Here is a 9,462-nt window from a genome sequence, read left to right as displayed (position 1 = left end):
ATAAATATAAAAGGTATAATATATTTAATGCTGAAATTTATTCAAAAGTATATTCTCTTGTACGGAAATTCCTTTCTTTTCTCTTTTTGGAGGAAAATTTGTTTATAATCCACTCCATTTGGATTCCAATGTTCTTGTTGGGTCGGAATATCTCTGGTGGTTAAGTTTATGATTTATGCCTAGATTACTTCCCTTGCTTCCATTTCAATTTACTCATCAAACTGATGGTAATAGTGTGTTTTACAGTTCTATAAAAGGGGAAAATGTTTTTTTTTACTGCAGCATTGCAAAGCAAAAGTTCATTCCTCTTTGTAGTTAATCGATCTTCTTAATATTTAAATAAATAATAATGACGTTTGTTCCTTCTCTAACTATGGTGTTAATAGGTCATAATGGAAATGAGAAAATTGCAACTGGAAACAGTATTCTTAGAAAAAAGGCGTTCACGTAAAAAGAAGTTCATCCGGCATTACAAAAATTTCTACCTTGGAGAGATGTGTACGAAGCGATGGGCAAATCATAAATGTCATCGATACTTCTGGTATGACATTACTAATTAACATTCGGCTGATAACTATTTTTTAGGTTTTTTTAATATAATTTAATCTTCTTTTGATAACCATTTTATTAATTTTTTTAAGTTTTTTGTTTTTAAAAATTAAATAAAAATAAAATAGTTACTTAACAATGCTTTAGTTTTTTTTTTTTTTTTTCTGTTTTTGAAAATTATGCATATAAACACTAGTTTCATCTATTATTTTTTTATAATTTGTTGTATTCATTTTAGAAGTATTTCAAAATCAATGTTAAAATTTGAACTCTAAAAAACTAATAATTTTAAAAAACTTGTTTTTTTAATTGAAAATTAATTGGTTAAGAGTTTTAATGTCATAGGAAATACAAAAACTATGAGTATGAAATTGGAAGAAAATGAGCACAATTTCCGTAGGTTGTTTTTTACTTTTTCTTTTTTTTTTTTTTTTAATTAAGCTTGAAACACACTATCACTGTTCGTGAATTTTCTTCTTCCCTCTTCTTCTTAGGAGTGCTTTCAAAAGTCCGCTGTTTGAGTCGCGAAAGGGCTGCTCATGTTTGCTATAACAATTCCTTACGAGAGGCTACTAGACTTGTCTAAAAGAAGACGAACTACATACTTGTGTTTGAGAACAGGATCTTTTTTTTTCATTCTTGAGAAAAGAGAAGCCCGCAGATCTGGAAGCGGGCTAGTCCCCGAAAATGCCCGTTCCTTTGCCCCGATGATCGTGTTGGGTGAATTGTGACCTCGTACGACCGTGTCAGGTGAGCAACAACCAGCAACTACTAGAAAGAAAGTAGTAGCCGCTAAGCAAAGCTATTCGATTTAAAGTTAAATGTCTCATACTTGATTTGTTTTAGGAATTTGACGAAAGAAGTTTTTTAAAAAATAGTTTTCGGAAACTTGATTTTGTTTTGAAAAAAGTTTTAATATTGTTGAAGTATTTAATTCTCCCACTCATATTTTTTATACATCATTAAGTGATAAATTATTTTTATCTATAGGTCTCACACAATTCTTAAATCTTTATTTTATGGTAAATGACGAATGGAAGGTCATAGTACTAAATTTTTTCCATACCACATATATTTTCTTGAGTTTGACTAATGATTAAAATATTTGTTAGTTAGGGCAGTGTGAAAACTATGGTAAAGAAGTTATAAGAAAATAATCACATTTTTTCAAAAACCAAATAATCATCAAATGATCACAATCAATTAAACTTGACTATAAGAATTGAGACTACACATATAAAAGTTAATGCATAAATAATTTTCAATGAAGTCTTAATAAATGGTTATGAGCAATTATGAGTTCAATCGATTAAGTTATAATTTTCAAATGAAATCTTAATAACAATCCTTGTTTTCAATCTTTAGTCAAACAACAATAATATATATAGAAATATTTTGACGTGGATTCCTCACCATGCAATCAATTATGAAAAATGTGTAGGAATGTTCGGTTTATCCAATGGAACAAAATCTACCTCAAAAGAAATAACGAAGTGCATAATTGGCAAGTGGATGCATTCATGCAGTTATTTTAGTTTTTTCAGTAAGGAACCGATAGAGTCAAGAAGAAGAAGCTACCAAACCATACAAAACACATTTGGACTCAAAATTGTGGATTATACCATTGTCATCTTAACGGGAGGCGACGAGTTCGACAATGGCGATGACATATAAGATTACTTGAGACATGAATGTCCTGCGGCTTTGAAGGATGTTCTAGCTGCATGCAATAATAGATGTGTGATTTTTGACAACAAAACTAAGAGTCAAGCAAAGAAGGAAGAACAAGTGAATGAGCTTTTGGATTTGGTGAAGGAAATTATCGACCAAAATGGAGGACAGCCCTACAAACCTCCTTTGATTTCTAATAAAAAACTTGAGAAGGAAATTGATGAAGTCAAAAGAAAGCTTGAACAGTCTTGCACGCAAGACATTTATTCTGATCCCAAGCTTGGGGAAAAGTTGGATGAGGTAGATACCACATCCTTAGATCTGTCATTTTGTTTCAATTTTTATCCAATTAGATTCTAGATTTGATTAGTGAACTATTTTTCTATTTCTAACTCAACTCAATTTTTGCTAATTTCACCCACGATGTAAGTTAAAAACCTCTTTAATCTCACTAATTTCAGTAATATCAAGTTCTGTACGAATTTAAAATTTATTTAGTACACAAATTAATAATTGAATCATTTGTTAAAATTCAACTCACAAAGTTCAATAAAAATGTAGCTCTAATGTTGTTTTTCTTTGAAATTTAATTATCAATTTTGTATCATACATGTGTTTTCTAATGATTATTAATTTATTAATTTATTAATTTTGTAATTATTTAATTTGTCAATTATTGTCACATCTTATTCCAGGTTAAGAGGTAATCTGGGAGAGGATGCTCTTAGGATATAATGACAAATGGGTGATTGTTGATAGATTAACTAAGACGACCAAGTTTATACCAGTAAAAAATACATTCACATTGGATCGTCTAGCTAAGATTTATGTGGACAGGATAATCAGTCAATATGGAGCCCCAGTGTCAATAGTGTCGGATTGAGACTCGAGGTTTACTTCGTAATTCTGGCCTAGTCTGCAGAAGACTATGGGCACTAAATTGCATTTCAATACGGCTTTTCATCCACAGATGGATGGACAATCAGAAAAAAGTATATAGACACTAGAAGATATGTTAAGAACTTGTCTATTGCAGTTCAAAGGTAGTTGGGATACACAGTTGCTATTGATTGAATTTGAAACGACATGGCTCTTACATAACAGGGTTCAATCGCTACAACATGCATACTTAGACTTTTCTATCATTTGATGAGTTTTGGTAAGGATTTCAAAAGAACATATCTAAAATTTTATTAATTAAGTAGCAAACTATACAAAAAGTTTTTTTTTTTTTTTTTTTTTTTACAAAACACCAAATCCATAAAACATTAGCGTAGTGGAACAAAATGCATATATGACCAAAAGAGGGAGTTTGATGGTTGGCCTCTTGAGCGACGTCCAGTCATGTCACCTACGTTGTGTCCTTACCTACAAAAGTCTGTAAAATAGAATGAGTATATAATATACCAAGTAAGTAGTTCTCACTTAAGGTGGTGACTAAAAGCGTAATCACATGCAACATGTCATGAAAATATATGATTGGGACCCAAAACGTAAATTTATCATAATATGAAGTGGTCGGTTACACTTCCAACATAAGTTCCTCCACCTTAGTAGGAAGATGAGAATTTAAGTGGAAACTAACCCATCTGATGACTAGTGGGTCATGCAGTCAATAGTGCCAGAGTCGCATCCAACATGAACCATTGGCATAAACGTAAGATTGGACTAGAGGGGTGCAACCATACATACATGCTAGTCCCTAGCATAAACTAGACATAAAATTGGGTCTAGAGGGGTGGAACCATACAAACCCTGCTAGCCCTGGAAGCATAACTTATACCTAATTAAAATTTGATCTTATTTCATCATTGTGAACACACATAATGCTTGGGGTCCCTTTTCGAGAAACGTGTTTTAAACATGTAATGCAACATAACAATAATAACATGATAATGCAACATAATAAAGATACACTACCATAAAACACTTAAAGAGAGGATGAGATAAACTACTTACCTCGATTGCGATCATAATTATTCCTTATGGCTCGGTCTTATAGATTTATAAGGAATACTTATGATTAAAACAAGTTTTAAAACTATTGGAATAAGGAATTTGATGAACATAACTTATTTATTTACAAAATTATGATTATTAAATCTTGAGAGTATTAGTATAACTATGCTGAATTATTTAATGATAATGATGATGATAATAAAAATAATAATATTATTATTAGTATAATAAGAATATTAATAATATAATAATAATAATGATAATAATAGTAGTAGTAGTAATACTAGGATATTAATAAAAACAATAATAATAGTAGTAATGATAGTAATAGTAGTAGAATGATAATAATAACAGTAGTAGTAATAAAAGTAATAATGATAATAATGATTATAATAGTAGTAATAATAATAATAAGAGTAGTCGTCATAATAATAATAGTATAATGGTGATAATAATAATAGAAGAAGAAGAAGACGGAGAAGAAGAAGAAGAAGAGAGACGGAGAATAATAATAAAAAGTTAATATTTAACATTGTATTAGTAATAATATTATTAGTAATAGTAATACTAAGTAATAATAATGATAATGACATTAATATTAACAAAATTGGTAATAATAATACTATCATTAAATTAATATTGTTAATAACAATAGTAATATCAACAATAATAATATTAATAATAGTGGTAGTTATAGTGAAAATTCAAACTTTACTATGTAAAGAATAGAAGTTTAATTTTAATTATTCAAATTACTAAGCTCATATAGTAATGGTAGATTTAAAATTGTGGTTGAGTTTGACATTTAACCAAGTTTAGTATATGTGAAAAGAAATAAACAAAACTTAAAAGTAAGAAAACTTACTTGCACTAACCCCAAAAATCAAGAATGCTCCCAAAATCTTCTAAATTTCTTTTATTAAAAAGAAGCACCCACGAGCTTATTGATCGACCTACTTCACCGACTTACTCAATTTTTTATTATTATTTTATTTTTTTTCTTTCTTTACATAATCAACATACCCCATAGGATTACTATAATTATTTTTTTTTCTTGATTATTTATTATTATTATTATTATTATTATTTATTTGGTTGTCCAACTAGATTCTCTCTCTTTTTTTTTTTTTTTTAACTCTAACCGACTTACACATTTATATCTGAGATATATATATATATTGTCTCCCTCCTACTTACCGACTATTGCTCACATGATTTTTTTAATTTATTATTATTATTATTATTATTGTTATTTTACTTAACAAAACTTTCTATATCATTATTATTTTATTTCTTATATAGTTACTTACTTAGATAATTGCTTAATTAGTATTTTGTTTGTCACTTATTTAAATGCTAGTAAAATTTAAAATCGATTAATCATTTTTTGTCTTAAATTTTCAAATTGTCTAGACTTAGAATAATTCAATTTTAATTTTGAACTTTAAGGTTAACACATAATTTTCTAACATATTTATATACAAATTCGGAATATACAGAATTTGCGTAGAGTAACAGTGATCATTCAAGCATCGTAATGACTCCCCATATGAAGCGTTGTACGGAAGACCTTGCAGGACCTGGTATGTTGGAACGAAGTTGGAGAACGGAAATTTTTGGGTCTAGAATTAGTTCAGCAGTCAACTAAGAATGTGAAGCTTATTAGAGATAACCTTATGGCGGCTCGCGATAGACAGAAGAGTTATGCAGATAAGCGAAGAAGAGAACTAGAATTTGAAGACGGAGATCAGGTATTTCTTCGATTGTCCCCATGGAAAGGATCCTCCAATTTGGGAGGAAAGGGAAGTTAAGTTCGCGATACATCAGACCATATGAGATTGTGGAACGAGTTGGTCCAATAGCTTATATATTGCAGTTACCTCTGGAGCTAACTTGTATTCATGACACATTCCATGTGTCGATGATGAGGAAGTATGTGCTTGATCCTACGCACATACTAGCAGCATAACCAATACAGCTCAAGGAAGATTTAACATACGAGGAAGAGCCTATCGACATTTTAGACAGGAAAGACCAAGTACTCAGGAACAAGACGAAACCTTTGGCAAAAGTATTATAGCATAACCATGAAATTGAGGAAGCAAACTGGGAACCCAGAGAACAAATGAGAAGGAGATATCCTCAACTTTTTAGATGATATTATGAAATTTCTTATAGGGGGAGGTAAATTATAAACCCCGAATCCTACATTCTCTACATAAGTATGTTTAGCCATGAAAATATTATGTTAAATAAGTAATAAGTGAAATTTATGGTTTAATATAGAGAAGTAAGGAGGAAAGAAGAGAAGAAGAAGGAAGAAAAGAAGAAAATAGGAACAAAGAAGTTAGGTTAAGAAAAGGAAAAAAAAAGATTAAATAATTAAACTTAAATTAAGTCTTCCCGGCCGACAGCACTAAACCCAATAGTGGGTAAGGTGGTGGTCGATGATTTCACGCATGAGAAGGCAACCGGTTGAATAAAAAGGAAGAAGTTCAAAGACTCGGTTTAGGCAATTGACTCATGCGATCTAAGTGAAACTAGTTCCATTTGAAATATGGAAGAGTCTAGTTTTTGGAGGTAAGGCTACTGAAGAAAGATCACACAGGAAGAAGGTTGAAAAGTGAAGAAGTTGTAGAAGGGCCAAGTTCTCGGATTAATCGTGGCTAGTGATAAAGATCAGAAGCTCTAGGCCAAATCATGCAGAATTTTGGACGAAAATTTTAAGGAAAGACACATAACTCAATTCTAAACAAGTTTGTAGAAGAAAGTTTCTTGAAATGAGTTTTATATTTCGAGTTATAAATTTTTGAAGTCGAATCGGGTATTTGTTGCATAAGCAGGCAGCTGCTTAGGAGGATTAAGCCAACAACTCACCCAGGGAGCAGGAGCGAGACCAGTATCATATAAGTCTCATTAGTCACTCAAGTCTCGCTGATTTTCTACCTAGTCTCGCTAAATTTTATGCTAAGTCTTGCTGATGATGATAAGTCTCGCTAAGGATGAAAGTCTCGCTAAATTTTGTGGTTAGTCTCACTTATGAGGGTAGCCTCGCTCATGAGGATGATCTCGCTAGTGATGATCTCGTTGATGAAGATCTCGCTAGTGATGATCTCCTTGATGATAATCCGCTAGTGACGATCTCGCTAGTTTTGGTCTCACTAGTGATGATCCCGCTAGTAAAGGTCTCGCTAGTAAGCAAACTATTTGAAGCATCTTAATGGGAATTCTAAGGAATCTAACAAGGAATTATGTTGTTTCAGGCCAAGAGGAGCTAGGAGAAGCCTATAACCATTAAGAGCCCAGACGAGTAGTGAATGAAAAAGATAAACTTAATGTTTTCAATGTTTTGTGCATAAAAGACCATGCAATTTCAATGATGTTTGATGATAAGTTTATACGTCTTCAAGTAACCAAGTTTTATGAATTGCATAGCATTTCTTCTCCAGCATGTGTATGTTTTATCGCATGCCAAGGTTATATGTTAATTCATTACAAAAGCTAGGTATCTATGATGAAGCATGCATTTTTAAGATAAAAGCTATGTTTCTACAAATGCTATGCTAAAGGCTATGATTGAATGCTTCTTAATGTATATGTTTTTTTCTTAAGAATGATATGTTTAATAAGTCGGATACTGAAGGTATAGAAGGCATCAGAAAAGTACCTAAGGTGTTTACGGTACTTAGAAACTCCACGTGCACGTAGGTAGTTCTGAATGAGAGGCCGAAGTATGGGTCTTCTAGGCCATATCTAGTAACCTAAGGCTGAAGTATGGGTCTCTTGGCCGGATACAAGCGTTGGGAGCTAGAGTGATGTATGCTCATTCTCAACTAAGATTTAACGATATTTATTGATGATTGATGAGTTTTCCTTCATAAAGCATGAGATTATGATTATGTTTATGTTTTATCAGAAGTTGCTTGAAACTTTTTCCAGTATGTTTATATGTTTTATAATAATGTGAACCATGGCATAATATGATTTCTACAGTCACTCACTGAGCAACTAGCTCACAGTTTTCCTATGTTTTTCTTTTTTCAGGTAGCGATCAGATTCCTCAAGGTTGATCCTGGTGCTGCTTGCCACTGAAGGACCCAACTAGTTAAAAGAATTTAGGTTAATGGTCTATAAAAATGTACACATGTTGTAGGAGTCAGGGTTTTGTTAGTAAAGTTTGGGCCCAACTATAAATATTTGATCTCCAGATGTTATGTTATGGTTTGTTAAGCATGTGATTGTATGGAAGTTAATGTTGAGCCTTCCTGATGTGGGCTAATTGTATAAGTTAAAAATGTTTACCAGGTTGGCACTAAACGAGATAAGTAAGTAAAGGGAGTAAGTGTTGGCGATAAGGCTAGTAACTGCTGCCGTCATATGCCCTTTTAGGTTAAGAAGATAATCTGGGAGAGGGTGTGACAATTATGTTTATTAATTTTGTAAGTTTTGTTTCAATTTCTTTTTACAATTTTTATATTAAGTATAAAAATGAAACTATAAGATTTTTTTTAAACATTAATTTCAAGAAAATAAACTTAACTGATTTTAAGTTTCTTTTGACCTAGAATCTTAGTTCACGCTCGAGGTAAACAACATGTTTTAACGACGATTGGAAGGTGAAAGAGAAGCATGTCATCAAGTAGAAGAGAAAACACAATAAATACAGAAACAATATAATGATGAAATTCAGAAGCTCAATGAATTGCTACATATTTCACTCCAAAGGCCATCATCTGTCAAGGTTGAGCAAAATTATGAACATGATAATCTAATTCAACAATATCTCATAATCTAATTCAGAGAACACCTCATAATCTATGATCAACCAGCACTCGTCGAGGTTGCGCAAAATTCTGAAAATCATAATCTAATTCAACTAGCACTTCATAATCTAATTCAGCCAGCACCTGTCAAGGTTGAGCAATGTTCTGAATATCGTAATATAGTTCGATCAATAATTAGAAGCCTAATACGTCTACTTAGAATGTTATCATAAACATTGTAATTAGTATGATTGCATGCATTATATGTGTAATTTAAATATATTTAAACCTTGCTTGAATAAGGCATCTGCCATATGTGGTGTGTCTCTTTGTGTATTGTACTGTTAAATGATCGATGTAATGAATTATTATCATATATATCATATATGTTATATATATTTTAGTCTAATGATTTTCATGTGAACAATGGACTATTAAAATATATTTATTGTATGTTCGAGAGTGATTTTGAAATGGTTAAAATCATTTTTCTCGATCATTTTCAAAATTATTGTACAAT

The 9,462-nt window shown here is 31.3% G+C and overlaps 1 pseudogene; it reads left to right on the top strand.

The window, feature by feature from the left end:
• The first annotated feature begins 296 nt into the window (after positions 1 to 296).
• On the top strand, positions 297 to 9,175 carry LOC120090742 (immune-associated nucleotide-binding protein 9-like; annotated as a pseudogene).
• The last annotated feature ends 287 nt before the right edge of the window (positions 9,176 to 9,462 follow it).

The sequence above is a fragment of the Benincasa hispida genome, chromosome 11 (genome assembly GCF_027475165.1).
Source record: "Benincasa hispida cultivar pf3 chromosome 11, pf3_genome.v1.1, whole genome shotgun sequence".
Lineage (NCBI taxonomy): Eukaryota > Viridiplantae > Streptophyta > Magnoliopsida > Cucurbitales > Cucurbitaceae > Benincasa > Benincasa hispida.
Note: the sequence above shows the minus strand (reverse complement) of the source record. Positions and strands in the feature narration are given on the sequence as shown.